This window comes from Chiloscyllium punctatum, chromosome 25, assembly GCF_047496795.1.
Source record: "Chiloscyllium punctatum isolate Juve2018m chromosome 25, sChiPun1.3, whole genome shotgun sequence".
Lineage (NCBI taxonomy): Eukaryota > Metazoa > Chordata > Chondrichthyes > Orectolobiformes > Hemiscylliidae > Chiloscyllium > Chiloscyllium punctatum.
Window position 1 is genome coordinate 7,387,414 of NC_092763.1, and position 21,996 is coordinate 7,409,409.

The following is a 21,996-nucleotide window of genomic DNA, read 5'->3' on the forward strand; positions in this document are numbered from 1 at the left end:
TGCTCATTAGGACTTCTGTTTGCTCAAGGTAAACACAATGAAATGCTGCAGTGTCCCTTGAGAGGTACCATGACACTTGCTATTTGTGAAGTTTACCAAACAGTATAGATATGTGATTAGATTTATGGTTCAAAAATCATTCACACAATCCAGTTTTACTGACACTAAAGTATCAAAGAATGACACTGGCTGGGGAGAGCAACAATATCTGATTCAGGTGTGCATCCATCCCAAACTGCACACCAGAAAACAAAGCTTGGAAAGAAATCACCATCCCGAGAATCTGACAGCAGTTACAGAATATTTCCATGCTGCTAAAATGACTCAATGAAGCAGAAACCGGCCTACAATTACCAAACTGCATGTGGGACTGCAGAGTATGCTCAATGAATAGAAAGACCATCCATTCAAAGTGAACAATAAATTCACATCATACACAATCTTTGCTTTCCACACTACAAGTGCACCAGCCTAGGTGCAGAGAAAAGCAAGTTCAGATAATAGAAGTAGTGCTGAACTGTAAAACATAAATAGAGATTTTGTCCTATTGAGGAATTATGAACAGACATATTCAATGTTTCTGATTGGTGCTTAATACACATGTACACCTGGCTTTAAGAAAAATAAGTGTGCAGCCAAAGAATATTTAAAAAGTCTGCTGAGGTAAGGAAAACATTAACTTTATTGAGAAAAACATCTTTGTGATTTTGTCTCATGATACTGCAAAATAGCACACATTCATGTGATATTGTATTACTTCATGATGATTTATGCTGTGTCTCATTAGCATATCACCAGAATTAACCCCTTACACAACAGTTTTGAGGGTTTCCCATGAGATTACCATTACCGAAATACACTGCAATTGGATCTTCTCAGATAAAAGTAGAGGATTCCAGGGTCAATGTTTGAGGAAATGCAAGATCATATTCTTTCCAGTGTCCTGACAAAAATATTTCTGTAACTTAACAAATTAGGTCATTGTCACAGTATTGTTTGAGACTTTGTTGGATGTAAATTGGCCTGAATGTTATGAATTTCTCGAAGGCATTTTCTGAATATAACAGTAATTCTTCAATCATTTCCCTCAAGCAAAGTCATCATGTGTTAGTGAAAGCAGTAGGGAAGGCAGGTGGAATCAAGCATTATCTACATTCAATGTATAGATGTAGCAAAGCAAAAACATTATTTTCAGTTTACATTGGGCTATTCAATTAGCCTGGAGCATATAATGGCCAAGACTTCAGAATTGCCAATTGAGAACTGTCATTGTTAGTACAATAGCCTACTTATCTACGGTCAAAAGTCATACAATACAGGGTTGTAGTCCAACAGGTTTATTTGAAACCACAACCTTTCAGCGCCTCACTCTTTCCTCAGGCAGCTAGTGAGAAAGAATACAATGGGCACAGAATTTATAAGTAAAAGATCAAAGGATCATACAACTTCTGCGAATGTATTGAACAAACCTAGATGGCTATTAAGTCTTTCATCAGTTAGAATGGAGATGCAGGTTTCAAATGATTAATATGTAAATCCCAGAATTTCTTTTAAATCAGTGCCCCAAGATAACTTCAGGTTTAATCAGAATAAAGTGACACCATGTCAGACAATGTATTTTAGGTGTGAGGTCATGTTTCAAGTGTGTTTGTATCTCAGCCTGGAGCCAGACTGGTTTTATTTCCAAAGTAGGAATTTATAAAACGCCACATTAATTGACTGCCTACTGACTGACCAGAATAGCTTCACACCTAAACTGCCCGAGGAAGGAGCTGGGGCTCTGAAAGCTTACATTTTCACACAAACTATAACCTGGTGCCATGTGATTTTGACTTTGTCCACCCCAGTCCAACACTGGCTCCTCCACATCATGCCCACTGATCTATATTCCATTTGACTGGGATTGAGGGTTCTTTTCTAGGACAATCATGAATCAATAGTTTAAAAATAAATCAGTTTCTAATCATCATTACATTAAAATTGTAGGTTGAATTAACATTACGTTAGAGGAGTGTTAGTATTAATAACTACAACTTTGAAAGATGAGGGTGGTGAGAGAAATATACAGTCCAAACATTGCTGATGAAATTATTAAAATTGCCGCAAAATTAAATAATCTTCTTTATCTTCAGAGGCTATTTGTCTTAACTGAACTGAACAAAATCAAAAACTGAGCGGTCCACTCCTGTTCCTATGTTTTGAACATCTCTGAAGTGAACAGAGTGATTGGAGAAGTGAAATAACCAATTCTACTATGGCCAGCTTGAGAGGGTAAGCTTGTACAAGATTAAGGCATCATGTTGTTAAAAGTTATGAACTTAGAGAAGAAGATTTTAAACATTTTTAGATGTGCATGGAGTTTAATTCTAAATAATCAAACTGACTTCACATCAGTCTTGGACATTTTATTTCAGTGTTAATTAAGCATACGAATGTTAAAAAAAATTGGTAGAATTTAAATACCATTTTGCCTGTAGCATTGCTAATTTATTTAGTAATAGGTAATTTTTATATTTACTATGAAGATACTATTAGCCATGTTTTACAGCTGTGTTATTAAACAAATTGATAATTTGTGACATTGCTGTCTGACTTCTAAATTATATAAATCAACAATTTATTCATTTGTTAATCAATCAAGCTTTGCCATTTACAATATAATATCAGCAATAGGCTGATACAGTCATTCACTCTAAATCATATCCTACACCCAATGTCTCCCACTTCATTATCACAACCTACTGGCACAACAAGTGCAACAAAGGTGACTGTATACCGATGCATTATCAAGAGGAAGTTGACTTATGAGCCCTCAATATAGACTCTGGGTCCCATGAAATTTCTTGAACTGAGATTAAATATGGGCTGTAAAATACCCTACTTATTGAATCCTAGTTCCCTCCCTCAACTGATAAACTAGTACTCCGCCATGTTGAACACCCCTTGGAAGAAGTACTGAAGGTAGCAAGGCCCTATCATATGCCTTCAATGGGTGATAGGAATACCTATCAACAGGATGAACATATGAATCAGGAACAAAAATAAGCCACTTGGCCCCTCAAGCTTATTGGCCCATTTAATAAGATCATAGGTGATCTGATGCCACGCACTTACCTATTCCTGTCAACATTTGTCATATTAACGGTCATGGTCCAATAGTCAGTTACTCATCAAGGATTAACTAACTCTTTGCCTATGTCCACTTAAACCTGTAGGACATATTATAAGTCATGAAGCATGCAATATAGCAACTACCCGATTTCTATTTAGTTAGATTGCAAGTACACAGCATACTAACTTTCAGGCAGAGTCAGAACATTGTAAACACGCAGCACGTTGAATCATTAAACTGTGAACTTTCTTAAAGGTAAGGTGCCTTTCCTTAATATAACATTTTGCCCTTTTATTATCAAGAATCTATGATTTCTGTGACAATATATGTTAAGAGGGTATTTCATCCTTTTTTTTTAAAATGAAGAAATGTTGAGACAGAGGTGATGAAAAGTCTGCTCAAACCGAATAAAGTAAACGGCTTGTGACACCTTGTTTTTGTTTCTTGCGTTGGAACAATAGAGGCAGCCTGATTGGTTGGTGTCAAACTCCCACAGAACCAGAAATTTTAGTTTTCGCTTTCAGCACCAATTGCTGGGGTCTTTAAGCTGAAAGTGGAAGCTTTTATTCCTCGCTCTGTTACAGCTAAAAGCTGGGGTTCTCTTCCTGCTGCTAGAATTGCATGTGAGACCATCTATTTTACGGAATATGTCTTTGACAAGGGTGTGTTTGTGGGATGTTACTCTATTGGAACAGTTAATTAGCAGTAGTTAATATATGAATTCCTTTGTTAAGCCTTTTTAAGCATAGGAATTTATTAAGCATTGTTAAGGATAGGAATTCTGTGATTCTATTTCAATAGGGTTATAGTTAAACTGATTTTTTTTTATTTTTAATTGGTATGCATTTTAACTGCAATGTAGAAATAAAATGTATTTTGCTTAACGTCCAGTATAGTGAGCAATTGAATTGCATACCTTTAAAATAAGAAACATTTAAGGTCGAGACAATCTTATATTTTGAGAGAGTTTGATCTGATCCATAACACTTCATCACTGAGGTGTTGCATTTTGGGAAAGCAAATCTTAGCAGGACTTATACACTTAATGGTAAGGTCCTAGGGAGTATTGCCAAACAAAGAGACCTTGGAGTGCAGGTTCATAGCTTCTTGAAGGTGGAGTCACAGGTAGATAAGATAATGAAGAAGGCGTTTGGTGTGCTTTCTTTTATTGGTCAGAGTATTGAGTACAGGAGTTGGGAGGTCATGTTGCGGCTGTACAGGACATTGGTTAGGCCACTGTTGGAATATTGCATGCAATTCTGGTCTCCTTCCTATCAGAAAGATGTTGTGAAACTTGAAAGGGTTCAGAAAAGATTTACAAGGATGTTGCCAGGGTTGGAAGATTTGAGCTATGGGGAGAGGCTGAACAGGCTGGGGCTGTTTTCCCTGGAGCGTCGGAGGCTGAGGGGTGACCTTATAGAGGTTTACAAAATTATGAGGGGCATGGATAGGATAAATAGACAAAATTATTTCCCTGGGTTGGGGGAGTCTAGAACTAGAGGGCGTAGGTTTAGGGTGAGAGGGGAAAGATATAAAAAGGGACCTCAGGGGCAACTTTTTTACACAGAGGGTTGTATGTGTATGGAATGAGCTGTCAGAGGAAGTGGTGGAGGCTGGTACAATTGCAACATTTAAAAGGCAGTTGGATGGTTAGATGAATAGGAAGGGTTTGGAGGGATATGGGCCGGGTGCTGGTAGGTAGGACTAGATTGGGTTGGGATATCTGGTCAGCATGGACAGGTTGGACCGAAGGGTCTGTTTCCATGCTGTACATTTCTATGACTCTATTACTGATAATGTTGGCTAGCACTAAAGGACATATCTGACAAACTGACATTGTAGCAGCTGGGAAGAGAATCAACCAGAGGGAAACACCTACTTGACTTCACTTCTCACCTTGCTGTCTGTCCATAATAGTAACGCCAGGGATGACCATTGCAAGTGCTTGTGTAGAGAAGGTATGATCTTCACAATGAAGACAAACTACATAATGCTGTGTGGCACTACTGCTGTGCTAAATTAGATGGATTCAGAACAAATCTAACAGCTAGAAGCTGGATGTCCCTGAGGTGCTGTGAAACTCTATTTAACTATAATCCTTAACATCATGATACGTCATCTCCCTCATGCAAGTGAGGAGATCAACCTTGGTTGAATGAAGATTTCATGAAAGCATGCAGGAGCAGAACCAGGCAAACCAAAATAAATGGTGACATCCTGGTGAAATGAGGAGATCTTGTTTTGCCATGGGTAATATGCCTGAATAGTAACTCTGGGTTAAAAAACCATTTCATGACTCAGTGGCCATGGAATATGTGTTCTTATGGCCCAAAAGGTTGGTTATCAACCTGTAAACTCTTCTAATATGCCTGCTGTGACAGGTGGCAATAGTAGCATTGTCCCCTGGTCAGCTATGCTTGATGCAGAATTGGGGCTATTTCAGTAGCAGCTTCTGGCGAAAAACTGGCGACTATCTCCAGGGAAAATAAGTTGCAGGAAACAGACATCAGCATGTGCTCTATCTACATCATGAATGCCTCAACGTCGCCAAAGTCTAAAATTGGTAAAGCTTGAACTCATGATTGCTTGCATACTACATAAAAAAAAAGCAACAAGTAATAGACTGAATTAAGCAATCTCAAAACCAATGGAATAAAGTAAAGATCTGTAATCCTGTTACATCCAGTTTGTGAATAGTGATGGACAATTAATAATCAACCTGAAGTGATGGTTCCGTGAGGATCCCCATCTTCAATGATGGAGAAAAAAAGCCCTGATCTTTTCAGCGTCTCCCTATAACTGAAACCCTCCAGCCTCAGCAATGCCTTACTGAATCTTTTCTGCAGTCTCTCAAGTTTAATAACATCTTTCCTATCTGAGGGAAAACAGAATTGTATGAAATATTCTAAAAGGGGCTTCACCAATGGCCTGGACATCATGTCTCAACTCATATACTCAATATTGTGGCCAATGAAGGCAAGCATGCCAAATGTCTTCTTCACCAACCTGTTCAAGATAGCATTTGAGTGAGGGTGACAGCAAGCTACTTTAGCAAAACAGAAATCAATAGCAATCACTTAGGAACCCCTAATTGTAGCTTTACCCAGCATAAAGGTTGTCGTTGTTAGAACCAATCATCTCAGCCCCAGGATATCAGTACATGGATCCCTCAGGATAGATATTTTCTTTTCAACCTGTTCAGTGATATTATTACACACCTATGAAGCTGGTGGGAATGTGACCTCAGGCCTCCTGCACCAGAGGTAGGGATCTTACCACTGCACCACAAGAACCCTTCGTCAGGGTAGCATCCGATGCCCAACTATCATCAACTGCTTCATTAACAAATTTCCCTTCATCATAAAACTATAAGCAGGAATGATCATTAAATGATGGCACAACGTTCAACATCATTTCAGACTCTTCAGATACTGAAGAGGTTTGTGTCTAAATACAACAAGACCTAGACAACCAGGCTTGAGCTGACAAGTAACATTTGTGCCATACAGCTGCCAGGCAAAGATAATGTCCAACAAGACAGAATCTAATCATTTCTGATCATTCAATGGCATTACCATTGCTGAACCCCCAATCAAAATACTAAGCTACCATTTACCAGATATTTAGCTGGACCAACCACAACAATAATTGGGAATACAGCAGTTGGTAATTCACTTTCTGACATTCCAAATCACATCCATTATCTACAAAGCCTTGGCAAGGATGTGACTGAGTCATTTGCACCTGCCTGAATGGGTACAGCTTCAAACCTACTCATGAAATTTGTCACCATTCAGAATTAGACAGGCAAGAGTCTTGAAGAACATAGCTAATCATTCAGAATTAAGCAGGCTGCTTGATCAATTTATGACCATCACCAATCATTTTTTCTAGTATCGTGGCAGCAAAGTACATCAGCAACAGTGTGCACCATATATAAAATGATCCAAAGCAACTTGCAAAGCCTCCAACCATGAGAGTTTCGAAACTCATGATGTCCAGAATCCAGCAAGACAAGAGTAACAGAGAGGAACACTACCACCTGAAGGTTCCCTGTTAAGCTCCAGTATGTCAGATCTTGTAATTATTCAATCATTGCTTAACTGCCGCTGTGTCAAAATCTGGGAATTCCCTTCCATGCATCCCTGTGGGTGTACCAGATCAAGAAGGTGTCTCTGCCTTAATCTTTTGAGGTCAATTAGGATGGGTAACAAATACTAAACATTACATTGATGCTAACATGCAGGGAATTAATAACAAGGAATTGTGGACTTTGGTTGAAGACTTGAGATGAAATGGTTGACAAAAGTAAGGTGAAAGGGTTCAAGGCTCATCTAGTGCCTTTTGATTCAGATGTATTGCAGAATTTATAGATTTATCCAGATGAAATGCCTTCCCCATACTCATTTGTATCTTTCAGTTGTTAAAAGCTGTGGTCAGAAGTCATACAACACCAGGTTATAGTCCAAAAGATTTATTTGAAATCATAAGCTTTCAGAGTACTGCCCCTTCCTCAGATGAAGAGATTGCAGCATCTGCTGTAGAACTGGTGTATCAGATGATTGAGGAGTGTGCAAAAGGTGAAATGGCAGAGTTTCTCAGTGTAATCTGTGTTGTAGGCTGACTTGAGTGCATTTGTAATCTGTAGTCCTTTCGGGATGTTCTCTGCCTTCTTGCATCTCTGCAGAAACCCGATGTCTGTGTCCTCTCCATTTTGAGCTGGCAGTTTGTAATATTGATGGGAGCCATGAGGTGGAGGTGTAGGAGTTGGACTGGGGTGGGCAAAAAAGTCAGAAGTGACTTTACTTCACCTGACAACAGAGCAGCACTCTGAAAGCTTGTGATTTCAAATAAACCTGTTGGACTATAAACTGGTGTCATGTGACTTCTGACCTGGTCCACCCCAGTTCAAAACCAGTACCTCCAGATTATGGTTAACAGCTGAGAGTATTAATATTTAAATGTTGAGTACCTTTCCCCTTTTGGTTCCAAGCTTAGCACAAGCAGTAGCCTAGTTTTTCAGAGTCAGAGTAAGAGATATACAGCAGGGAAACAGACCCTTCGGTATCCATCTCGTCCATTGTCAGATGCCAATAATTTTAAATGATTAAATCATGCCAATTAGGGTTCATGCTGACAAATAAAGCACACAATAATAATACTTCCACTGGCTACCTTTAATGGTTATACATCACGATAAACCAAAATCAATGGTTTACTTTTGCAAATGTCTATTTTCTTTTTTGACTGGCTATGTTCTGCTTCAATTAGCTGGTAAACTAAAGACAAGGAATCCAATTGGAACAACAGAAACATCCCAACAAACAAAGCATAACAATTTAGAAGGTATGTGAAACATAATGCTTACAAATACGCTGGGGATAAGATAATGCAATTACCATAGACTCAGTTCAGAATCTCCCCTCCATATTCAGGCAGATTGTGGTTTGGCATCCTAGATTTTAAAAATTGATTTGGTTTTCATCATTTGTTACCTCATGTGTTACACCCGTGATCAGAAATGATATGCATCATTACAACTTTTGTCCAAGAATGAAATATTGTCTGATCCACAAGTGGCAACTGCACGACATTTTAAACCATTTTATTTGCAAAATTAACATGAAACAGGTTCCTATTGTTTTATAATAATTGAAACTAAACTTTATATTTCTAGTTAGTACTCAAAACAACTGCAAATTAACATTTAAATCTGCATTTACTTCCAGAGTGAGGTTATCTGTGGAATTTTACCTGGAGGGACGCACATTGTATTCCTGTGTCTCATGTCATGCAATATAAATGTCTTTCTCATGACAACCCTTCATTGACATTTCAGTAAGCTATATTTAAAAAGACAGTGCTTGATTGACTTGACATTTCCACATGTCTCTGTTTTCTTTGATTTATCGCACAATTTGATTGGCTGATGTTGATAATAGTAGCATATACTTAAGAACATAAAAAAAGGTCAAGGATGAGCGAAAAAGCCATTGAAGCTCAATTGCAACAATACTGAGGCTATCACTTCATGCCATCCAGCGGTATATTAAATATCTTGAATGTTTTATCCACTGTCTAGTAAATGATGACAAACCGTTTAACTATTTAAATACAGTGGATGATTCCAATCAGAGAATGCATTAGGACTCCAGAACCCAGGTGAAGTTCCTTAATTTGTTACAATTTCAAGCAGGACTCTTACAAGCAGTTAAATTCCCAGTTGAGGAGAGAGATGGTTAAAGACGAAGGGGCCAAGATTCAGGATTAAATTAAAACACCAGAAGAATCTTGACTCTACAGGAAGAAAACAAACTTGAGCAATAACATCTCCATGGGCAAGGAAGATAATGATTCTCAACAGCACAACATCTTAAACTCAATCCAATTCATTTTCTCAATCTTTTTTATACTGTGGTTTTCCCTCTGCTAAACTTTAAACACATGCATATTTTGGAAGGCAGTTCCTCTTTACTTTGGGTCCAGTCGTTATGATCACAACGAGGTCTGTAGTATATGCTCACCAATAAGACCTCCTGGTCCAGCTATTAGCATCGCTTACTGTCCTATTAGATTGAGTATCTGGCAACTCCAGCTAACTGTCTGTTCCTCCTATTTTAGATTGCAGTCCTTGTCATTTCAGGGTACACTGCAAAGGCAGTGAGACGTCTGTACCATCCAGCACTCCCCTCAACTCCGCACGCAATGGTTGGCATCAGATACGTACCACCCTCATGGTGCATCTCTGACTCACTTACAATACAGTTTGATGCCACATTAACTGGAGCACACCAGTACTTTTCATTACAATGCTGCTGCGAGGGCACTTCATGCACAGGGACAGATGGTCATTTTATGGCTCCTTGCTTCCACATTCCATCAACTTGATTTCTCTCAACATATCTGCCTTGCCTTTTGGTACCTTGTTCCTTAAAGATTCTCAGTCCTTCTGTTGTACCTTGCCTTTGAGCATGGATGCAAAACCAAACAGCTTGTCAATTCTGCCAGCAGAGACCAGTCAAGAGCATGAGACTTTTGCTGGATGGCACTGTGCTATGTCAATGTCACCACGTGCTAACAGCTTACACAGCAAACAAACTGCACACCCTTTAATCAAACAGCCAGTTTAAGGGAAGTAGTCTTTGGTTAGGTTAAAGAAGACAGCTTTCAGTCAAGGGGACCCAACACAGTAAGTTAAGAGCAGTGTCCAATGTCAGCTTAGGAGCTCAGGGTGTCATTCAGCTTGGAGTGTTAGGGGCAGGGAGTCCATAGCAAAACTTATCAGGAACTAGGACCTGGTCAGTCATGTAGGTCAACTGGAACCAGTGTGTGAATTTTCCCTAAGTCAAGGAGCTCCATGGAGATTAGTCTCAGCTGTCCATCAAAGGTAGGCAGGGCAGTGGGCTACAGGCCAATGGGACCAGCCCTGGGATCAGTTCAATGAAAGTCAAACAGTGTTATCAAAGCCCTCTGTCATGGTAGGGAAATCAAAGAAGTTAGTTCTGAGGATTGGAGGAAGCATGGCAAGTAGCAGAGGTATCAGGAATCGTAAAAGCAGCTGAACTCACAAACAAGTGGGTGATAGGGTAGATGATCGAGCGTTGGAGGATGTGAATTACTGTGGTGGTTCAGGTCATCAAGGAAATGCGCTGGGGTTTGGGGAACAGTGCAACATAGTCATTATTATGTATATGCTATAGGGCTGGAGCATATGTGGTGATATGGAGAGGCAAAGTCATAACTCAATGTGTGGAACCTCATTAGCAATGAGATCGATGGGGAGATAAAGGAGTTTTGAGGGCTATGGGAGGACAAGGTCTTGGTGATCATACAGTATTTATAATCTCCTACCACATTTGTACAACATGTATTCATCTGAATGAAGCTGGTATGTCAAAGGTCTATGGACAGGCACTTGAAAGTCCTCCTAGTCAGAGTCCATATATGGAGGACTATGTTAAACTATCATTTGTGAAAGATACAAATACTGGCTGTTCACATTACTAAGGACCTGTTCTGTTTCCTATGAAAATGGTGAAGAAAATAGGATGGTAAGGCATTGTGAAAAATATTCAAGCTATAGATTAGATTAGATTGCTTACAGTGTGGAAACAGGCCCTTCAACCCGACAAGTCCACACCGACCCGCCGAAGTGCAACCCACCCAGACCTATTCCCCTACATTTACCCCTTCACCTAACACTACAGGCAATTTAGCATGGCCAATTCACCTAACCTGCACATTTTTGGACTGTGGGAGGAAACCCACGCAGACACGGGGAGAATGTGCAAACTCCACACAGAGAGTCGCCTGAGGCGGGCTATAATTGAAGAGTTAACAGCAGAATGAAATCAGGGCTCTTCCATCAAGTTAAACAACAGAGGACAGAGAAAGCCAGTATAGTCTTTTGTATTAAATACTGCAAAAGGCAATATTAAGCACAATAGGCAATAGTGAGAGACAATGTTATTAAAATTATTTTGATGCTGTAAGAAGGGTTGAAACCTGATCAGTTGTATTTAAACAGAATTGCACAGCACAATTGTTTGAAAAGGAAATAGAAATTATGTGCAGACAGATCAGGCATGGTGTGTGGAAGGGACCGAGTCAAGTGATACTGTCTGTGTGATAGTGCTGGATGAGAGTGACCCATTTACAATGTCAGCTAGCTTGTGACCAAGAAATGAATTTAGTTCGTCATTAATTAGAGTAACAGGAATCCACAAGGTTATGGGGATGGGGTGAGTAAAAAGGATCGAAATGTTCAACCAAGCATGATCATATAGAAATGTCTACTCCTATTCCTGTTCCTGGAATGGAGTCAAAGGAGCAGGAATGAATCTTGGACATGGTGAGATATGGGAGAAACCCAGGAGAGGGATGGCTCAGGACAAGTTTGACAGTGGGATATGGGACCTAAGCAAAAGTTTGGCATGGAAGTAAATAAGATTATAGTTCATCTCAACAAATATCACAATGCAGCCAAACCACTTTAACACCAGTACAAAATACAGAGCAGGACATATTATACCTTACTTTTTTTGATATTCCAAAGCAACGCACACGCTAACTCTAACATATTTAGTTCTCTTCCTTATGCATTTTATGCTCAGCTCTCATTATCTTCCGACTATGTGTCTTTACTCAGAAGGAATAATACATTGAAGGAATTTAAATTAGCAGAGATTGGCGACACTTCAGTTCTTCAGCTTTGGGAAAAGACAATTCAGGAAAAATTTGCACGATAGAAAAATGCATATCATTTCATAGTCTGCTACTATATAGGACAAGGGGCCAGAGGTGTTGGGAAGTTTATGTTCACAATTAGAATGCAAAACATCTTGGAACATAATTTTGTGTAACTGGACCAAAGCTTGGAATTATTTAACAGGTATAGATGCTATTGTTATGGAACTGGGGATTCTTCTAGTTAACGTCAATAACAGCAAGTGGAATTGTTACAGAACCACAATTATAGTAAAAATGCCCTAAGGTGCTACATGGGGGAATTATCACTGAGCTGAGCTACGCATGGAGATATTCAGTACAGATCAATCTAAATGAGCATCTTAAAATAACAAAAAGTGAGAGAGAGGCAGAGAAGTATAGGCAAGGAATTCCAAAGCTTAAATCTCTGGCAACCGAATTTACTGCCACAAATAAAGGAGGGATTTAAATCAGGGATACACAAGAGGCCAAAACTGGATGAACACTTTGCTGGAGAAGTGAAACCAAAAGAAACAAATATATTGAATAGGATTTTAGCAGATGAACTGAGGCAGAGAAAATTGGCAATGTTACACAGGTGGAAATCAGTGATGGTACAGAAAGCCAGACAATATAAAGAAGAAAACAATTAAAGTTTTGTAATGTTTCCTCAATATCACCTCAAAACTTTACATAGCACTGAATTAATAAGTGCAGTAACTGTTGTGATGAGGGGAAATAAAACAGTGGATCTACTCACAAAAGAGGGCTGGATTACAGGGAGAGGAAATGGGGGAAGAGAAGAAAATCTTCTGTCTCAATCCACTTGTACAAAAATCAACATTAAAACTTGTGTGTGAAACATCACAGCAGATAAATCATTCCTTGTAGAGGTAACTAGAAGTAAAGGAGTAGTGCAGTTTGTTTTATAATTAGTATAGTCAGCAACAGGGACAGCACAGTGGCCCAGGGGTTAGCACTGCTGCCTCACAGCACCAGGGCCCAGGTTCTATTCTAGCCTCGGGCAACTATCTGTGTGGAGTTTGCACATTCTCCATGTCTGCGTGGATTTCCTCCGGGTATTCCGGTTTCCTCCCACAGTCACAAAGATGTGCAGGTCAGGTGAATTGGCTGTGCTAATCTGCCCGTAGTGTTAGGTGCATTAGTCAGAGGGAAAAGATCTGGGTTGGTTACTCTTCGGAGGGTTGGTGTGGACTTGTTGGGCCGAAAGGCCTGTTTTCACACTGGATGGAATCTAATCTAATCTAATTGTAGGCATAGAATTGTTCCCACTTTAGCTTTGACAAAGGGTCAGTTAGACTCAAAATGTCAGCTCTTTTCTCTCCTTACAGATGTTGCCAGACCTGCTGAGATTTTCCAGCATTTTCTCTTTTGGTAATAGAATTGTTCTTGCCTTCACCCTCTAACTTCTAAACATCAAGTTTCTGCTTATATGTAAATGGGATCAACTGAATTAGGTTGGTTGAAATCTTCAACTTTGCAGCTGTTGAATATACAATCAAACTGACCTTTGTGCATTACACAGAGTCATAGAGATGTACAGCACGGAAATAGACCCTTCGGTCCAACCCGCCCATGCCGACTAGATATTCCATTCCAATCTAGTCCCACCTGCCAGCACTTGGTCTATATCCTTTTATATTCATACCCATCCAAATGCCTTTTAAATGTTGCAATTTTACCAGCCTCCACCACTTCTTCTGGCAAGTCATTCCATACATGTATCATCACCTGCGTGAAAAAGTTGCCCCTTAGGTTTCTTTTATATCTTTCCCCTCCTCTACTTCTGGACTCCCCCACCCCAGGGAAAAGACTTTGTCTATTTATCCTGTCCATGCCCCTCATAATTTTGCAAACCTCGATAAGGTCACCCCTCAGCCTCTGACGCTCCAGGGAAAACAGCCTTAGCCTTAATACAGCCCTCGTACTTAATATGCTGTCCGATAAAGGAAAGCACACCAAACACCTTCTTCACTATCCTATCTATCTTCAACTCCACTTTCAAGGAGCTATGAACCTGCTCTCCAAGGTCTCTTTGTTCAGCAATACGCCCCAGGACCTTACCATTAAGTGTATAAATCCTGCTAAGATTTGATTTCCCAAAATGCAGTTCCTTGCATTTAACTGATATAAACTCCATCTGCTACTTCTCATGCCATTGGCCCATCTGGTCAAGATCCTGTTGTAATCGGAGGTAACCTTCTTGACTGTCCACTACACCTCCAATTTTGGTGTCATCTACAAACTTACTAACTGTACCTCTTATGCTCACATCCAAATCATTTATATAAATAATGAAAAGTAGAGGACCCAGCACCGATCCTTGTGGCACTCTACCAGTCACAGGTCTCCTGTCTGAAAAACAAACATCCACCACCACCCTCTGTCTTCTACCTTTGAACCAGTTCTGTATTCAACTGGCTATTTCTTCCTGTATTCCATGAGATTTAACCTTGCTAATTAGTCTCCCATGGGGAACCTTGTTGAACACCTTACTGAAGTCCATATTGATCACATCTACTGCTCTGCCCTTTCTTATTTCTTCAAAAAATTCAATCAAGTTTGTGAGACATGATTTCCCACGCACAAAGCCATGATAACAATCCCTAATCAATCCTTACCTTTCCAAATACATGTACATCCTGTCCCTCAGGATTCCCTCCAACAACTTGCCCACCGCCGACGTCAGGCTCACTGGTCTATAGTTCCTTGACTTGTCCTTACCAATCTTCTTGAACAATGGTGCCACGTTTGCCAACCTCCAGTCTTCAGGCACCTCACCTGTGACTATCAATGATACAAATATCTCAGCAATCACTTCCCTAGCCTCTCAAAGAGTTCTAGGGTACACCTGATCAGGTCTTGGGGATTTATCCATCTTGATGTTTTCAAGACATCCAGCACTTCCTCCTCTGTAATATTGACATTTTTCAGGATGCCATCATCTATTTCCCTGCATTCTATATCCTTTTCTACAGTAAATACTGATGCAAGATACCCCTACTGCCTTTCTACTCTTCTAAGGATTCATTCGATCTATCCTATCTATATCTGACATATGCTTCCTTCTTTTTCTTAACCAAACCCTCAATTTCTTTAGTCATCCAGCATTCCCTATACCTACCAGCCTTTCCTTTCACCCTGACAAGAACATACTTTCTCTGGATTCTTGTTATCTCATTTCTGAAGTCTTCCCATTTTTCAGACATCCCTTTACCTGCGAACATTTGCCTCCAAACAGCTTTCGAAAGTTTTTGCCTAATACCATCAAAACTGGCCTTTCTCCACAACTTAGAACTTTAACGTTTAGATCTGGTCTATTCTTCTCCATCACTATTTTAAATCTAATGGAATTATGGTCGCTGGCCCCAAAGTGCTCCCCCACTAACACCTCAGTCACCTGTCCTGCCTTATTTCCCAAGAGTAGATCAAGTTTTGCACCTTCTCTAGTAGGTACATCCACATAATGAATCAGAAAATTTTCTTGTACACACTTAAATTCCTCTTCATCTAAACCCTTAACACTATGGCAGTCCCAGTCTATGTTTGGAAAGTTAAACTCCCCTACTTATTATTCTTACAGATAGCGGAGATCTCCTTACAAATTTGTTTCTCAATTTCCCTAAGTATTAGGTCTAGCAAAATTGCAAGCCCATTCTTTACGTGCACATTGAGGGCTCCATCATATCGAGTGTATATACTTGAAACATTTTCCTATACAGCATGGGCAGACATAACATAAAGCTTTTCAGATAATCAATTGACTACTCCCTCCTTTCTCTGCCCTTTCCCTCAGAGGACATGCCCTCAGCTAGTATGTCAATTTCTCTTATATTTCTCTGGACTCTTGAAAGTCAGATTACAGAATTAATGCCATATAGTGTTGAAATTGAAGGAAAATTTGTGCTTTTGACTCTGCCCACTGGAGGCTGCACTTTTAGCAATTGTTCAAATTGTTTTGCAATTTTTAAACACTTACCAGGAAAGGTGAAATTGGTTTTCTTTGTGTGACATCTAACTACTCAGAAATAAGTCATTTGATGTAATTGCTGAAATTGTCAGATTCCTGCTTCTCAGTTTAATTTACATACTCTCGAACCTATTTTCATTGAGCCCTTTGCACACTCTTTCAACTGTTTGTTCTGCTAGTCTGGTGTATTGCATTATCCATTTGAAATGTATTGCTGTCTCCAAATTTGAGCAAACTCCATACATAAATGGTTAAGATCCCAAAGCAATCAATTTAAATCATCAGTGAACATTATATTCTTCTGTTCTTTTAGTGACAATCCTGACTTTTATGTTATTGCAAGATTCTACTCATTACAATCTAACATATCATTTAAAAATACCAGCAATTTCAAAGAGTATACAGTAATTGCATTATTAATACATTTTCAATGCTTTTAGAAGTTTACCTTCTGTGCATATTTCCTCTTATTTTCTTAAGCTGTTTGGCATTGGACAGCTAGTCTATTGTTCTGTACATTTATATAGGTTTATATACCTTTACAAAAGAGGTTTCACTAATCCTCTAATGTAATTGATCTTTCACACAGCCTAAATAAATTATCTCAGTTGTTCTTGTGGTGTTGTTTGTGGTTAGAATAACAAACACCTTACAACCTTACACATAACTACATTGGTATATTGTGTCAAGGGTGCAGTGAATCCCCACTGTGAAAAACTGCATTTTGCTCAGGCAAATTGCTATATTTAAATTAATTAAGTATCCTGATGTTTGTTAAAAACCTAAATTTAAAGAGAATAAAAAAATCTTAGAACATCAAATGAGGTCATTTGGTCCATTGTGCTTGTGCCAACTCTTTGAGAAAGTGGTCCAACTGGTCATACTACTCCACTTTGATCCCACAGCCCTGCAAACATGGTGATTGGAACAGAGTACCAGCATATGACAGTGCGTGGCCAGGGCACACAATACTACAATACATCAGAACTTCAATAACATGGTAAACCAGGATTTGACAATCAAGCTAACATACAGAAATAATGTGCTTTTACTAATATAGGGAAAGCAACAGAATCAAAAACAGACATTATAATTTTCTCAAGTATTTGTTATGTTCATATTTAAGTTTTCACCTAATTAGTAAAGCTTGAATGGTTTAAATAGTAATATTTTTTTAAACTGTCTTACTGAATTGAGGACAGACAGACAGACAGCAGAGTACATTTCAAAACTCCTCAGGCAGTTATTTTGCTCCAAACCATCAAATAGCTAAAAGCAGAACTGGACCTGAAAAGATATATTCAATATTCCTGTAACATTTTTTTCTGTTTATGCTGCATAACAGTACAAACAATGCTGACACAGTATTATTGCCAAAAGTGGAGAAAATGTATGAAAATACAGCATAAATTTCTGACAATATTACTTGCAAGATAAATTCCTTTCTAAGTTAATAAATAAAATGCATGTGCTAAATAATTCTGATGTATTGTAATATATATCACAAGCTAGGATTATTCCAATGAAATTCTGCAACATAGTTTATTCTGACTTCATTTGGATCAAATTCTTTATCTTCTTTTCGGTACCACTACATGTAAATGATTAATACATTTCCCTCAAGGCTGTACAACCATTTTCCACCTCCAATTCAAATTATTTTTCCCTGTTTTTAAAGCCACTGTTCAACATTTAGAATTTTCTAATGAAGTGAACAGACTGCCAACTAAAGCCATTGCTTCACAGATAATTCTATAATTAACAACAAGTAGGTGCATTCATTAGACTAGGTTGCAGCTCAGCACTGTTCTCTAATGGTCTAAGATTTGGAACTCATTGCCTGGACAACGTCAGAACCACTCCTGCAATTAAAAAAAAATGGAGGCTGTTTCCATAAAATATGAAACTCACATTAATACTCCCCTTATGCTGTCAAACCATCTTGTAAGATTAAATTCAGTCAATACCAAATCAACCTTGTGCACTATTTTTCCTTTGAAAAGTCTAGCTTCTCTAAACATCAACTGATAAATCAAAACTAACCATGTGCAATTTCACTGTCTTCATAATAGTATTTTCTGTATTATTAGATATCTCATTACCCTATTTATTACAAACAGAAAAGAATTAATAAGTTGAGAAGAATTTACCTAGAGTTTTACAAAATACAAATTAAAATCTTGTTACCTCCAGTTCCAAGGTTTATCATTTTATGAAGGTTTAACTTTCTCTTCATATCAGGTCAGCAAGCTACCGAAAACAAGAATTTGCTTTAATGAAGTCAATTCACACTTTGTATAACCACATATTATGACACATTCAGTAATAAGACATAGTTTACTGAAAGCCATAATCCCACTATTAGTGCTTTGGAAAAGTAGTATATGCTGTCTTAAAAAAAACTATTGGTTACACTCCTGCAATAGCCCCCTCCATTGGTGGTAGTGCCAAATTTCTATTGCCCAAACTGTGGGAGCACAAACCGTTGCCAGGGCAGCAATGTATTTTGACTCATGAAATCTTTGGAAAAAAAGTTTTCAAAATAAGTAATATGTTAATTATTTGTTCACAATCTTTGAAATACTGGGATTATTACATTTTCAGATTTTTCCCTATTGTCAGTTTTTTTAACTGCAGTTTCCTCAGAAACAATAAGACAACATTGTTTCTGAAATGACTTCTTACAAAATGTGAGTTTTATTTGTGTAGTAGTACAGAAGAGAACAATAATAATATTTTGTACAAGAGAACTAAGTTAAAATTCAATGTGCTGTCTTGGGTCTCGCATCACGGCAAACGAATCTAGACTATCAGTGGTGTGAAACATAGATTTACCATGAGAATTCAAGCAATAGGAAACAAAAAGTTTTGCATGGATTTAAGATGCTGAGACTATTCCCACCCCAGCAGAGGAGGCTCAAAAGGCATTGGCAGTGTGTTATGTCAACTAAGGGCGATGTTTAATACAGTGGATAGGGAAAAGTTATTTGTCCAGGTTAGGAAGTAATTGGGACATTTATAATTATATAAGAAACTGAGGGGAGAGGAAAGGAGAGACTTTTTTAGTTGGAGAGTTTATGAAGCATTGTCACAGAATGGTTCAGGCAGGCTATTGTATTATTTTAAGAGAAGTGAAATTAATGGTTAAGGGAAGCGAGAAGGGTGATGCAGTTAGTTTTTGATATGTGTAAGGAAAGAACCATTACAGACATCATGGACTGAATTACCTCAAAGTGAAACTTTAATGCTTATAATTCTATGTTTCACAATTTTTGTAGTACCTTAAACCAATTTAGGATGGACAAATTAAGTAAATCAACTGGTAAATTTAACAGGGAAAATTCGATCTTTTCTTTTAAATGGATCAACTGCAAAAAAAAAGTAGGGAACAGATTTTGCATTTCCCATGGTATAATTAATCAAATTGTGTCGTTCAGATCAGGAGCTGACAATTTTATCTCATATTTTGAAATAAATTTTACCTCCTGTCTCTGAACAGCAATTACTCGAGGTACCCAGTGTTGCATTCAAATGTGCATCCCAAAAACAATAGCTTGTAATGGTGTAGTGTCAGTGGCATTGTAAAACATCACAAAAAAGCTTCACAGGAGCAATATATTACATGATTTGGCATTGATATGAGCGGATATTATAAAAAAAGAAATGACTCAATCAAAGATTTTAGTTGAGACGTTCATATTAAAGGAGGAAAGAAAGCAAGAGTGTGGATATCTCACAGGGCAGTAGGGCTAGAGGAGTTTGCAGAGTTATGAGGAAATGAGGCATGTGAGGAAGTTGAAAACAAGGATGGAGAATTTAAAACTGAGATGTTGCTTAACTAGGAACAAATATAGGTCATCGATCACAGGGTGATGGTGAACAGAGTGTGGTTCCTGTTAGCACATGAGCAGCAGGTTAACTAAAGTGTAGCGATGATAGAATGTGGAAGTGCTGCCAGAATAGTCAAGCTTTGAGGTTGAGGGTTTTTGCTGCAGATGAACTGAGGTAGAGTGTTAGACATTATTAGAGAAGCGAATAGACAGTCTTGGTGAAAACAAACAGTTTGTATACTGTCCTGTTCAGCCTCAGATAGTTACCATAGGGACAGATGGTGTTGATGGCCAGATTTTTATGGTCACAAACAGAGGCAAGACTGCATAAAATTGACTGCTAACTGGAGTGGCATAAGGTCCGACCTTTATTCCCATCATTTTCTCCATTTTCACTAGGGCAGGGAGGGAGCAGGTCCTACACTATAATGGAGGAAGCTAACTTGGGGACCACCTCCAGAGTATTTTTCAACATTTTCATGGAGGTGACCAGACCTTAGCATCAGTTGGGTTTCAGCCCAGCTCCTAGAAGAAAAGAACCACGGATTTGATGTGGGAAAGATTTAAAAGGCAAAGAGATACTAATGGGTGGGGGTGGGGGGGAGTTGGGGGAGGGGACTGTGGGTGTAAAAAAAAATCAAGTCATATGGCCAGAGGAAATGTCAATGGGAAAAGTGTAATCACCAAAATCAGATTGATGACAAAGGACAGAAATCTCCTTTAAGGTGAAGCAACAAGTTACATTGCTTTTGATTCTTTATAATGTGTACACTGGCTATGATGTGGCTTCCCCCAAGTTGCAGAAGGAAATTGTAAATCACATGACAATGTTGTAGAACAGATAGGGTTAATCCAAAAGCATGACAACAGACTCCTGGTCACCTGTCTTTTTAGTACACAGTTCCACTTGTACTATGACCTTTCAGCCAACACCACTTTAACAATGAAAACTCAATGACCCCTCATCTATCAGCCTTCTAATTTACACTTCCTCTGGACACCTCTTTATCCTCTTTGTTATTGTTATTTAATCGGTCAGGTTGCAGCTGGGAAATGGAGGGAAAAACATATGAATTCAGACCCTACCATTAAATTTAGCAAGAAAGGCCTGAGGGGAAACTCAATTTTCTGATTTCAGTCCAATCACATCTGCAATACATCACCACCACCCCCCACCCCCCCCGCCCCAAACTATCCAGGTAAAAATTCAGTTCTATATCAATCCAGTCAAAAAAAAATCATTTAAAAAGTTTCAATTAAAGCCTTTGAATAGCACATTCCTCCTGTGCCCAAATGCTTTACTTTTATATTATTTTACAATAACAGACACAAATGTTCATTTGAAGCACAGTGGGACATTATTGATTTTTGTCCAACTTTCTTGTGTATAATGAATTGATTGGGAGAATAACTGGAAGATTGGTGACCCGTGATCCTGGCTGAGAAATGCACAGAGAGTTGTACATTTCTCCATTGATCTTTTCTGCATGCATTGCAAGGTATGGGGGAGATAGCGCAAAGATTGATTGGTGGAATTGATTTGATGTAGTCTGAGAGAGGTAAAGTAAAATTTGAAGGACAGATTACTTCTGCTGTCTCTAATTGCAGAAATCAGAAGTTGTTCTTCTCCAGTTGAATTGTCCAAGAGCTCTTCTCCTGCTTGCCTTCATGCTTCCCTGGTTTTCACCTCTGTGAAATATTTTATGTGTTGTTCAAATCAGGTGTCAAACTCATTAATTCAATCTATTTCACTTTCTCCTGCCATTGTGAACTTCCTTATTAAAAGGTGGTTTTGCCAGAGGGAAACAATTATAGATGAACCAATGAATTTTTATAGGACAATCAGATCAAATGTC

At 38.7% G+C, this 21,996-nt stretch overlaps 1 long non-coding RNA gene across 1 annotated transcript in view; it reads left to right on the forward strand.

Moving 5' to 3' along the window:
* LOC140495638 (uncharacterized) overlaps nucleotides 1-21,996 on the forward strand; it is an 85,339-nt gene that overhangs the window by 36,913 nt on the left and 26,430 nt on the right. The window contains exon 2 of the long non-coding RNA XR_011964061.1: nucleotides 2,133-2,271. This is a non-coding gene — a long non-coding RNA (uncharacterized lncRNA). The remainder of the gene's footprint in view (nucleotides 1-2,132; nucleotides 2,272-21,996) is intronic.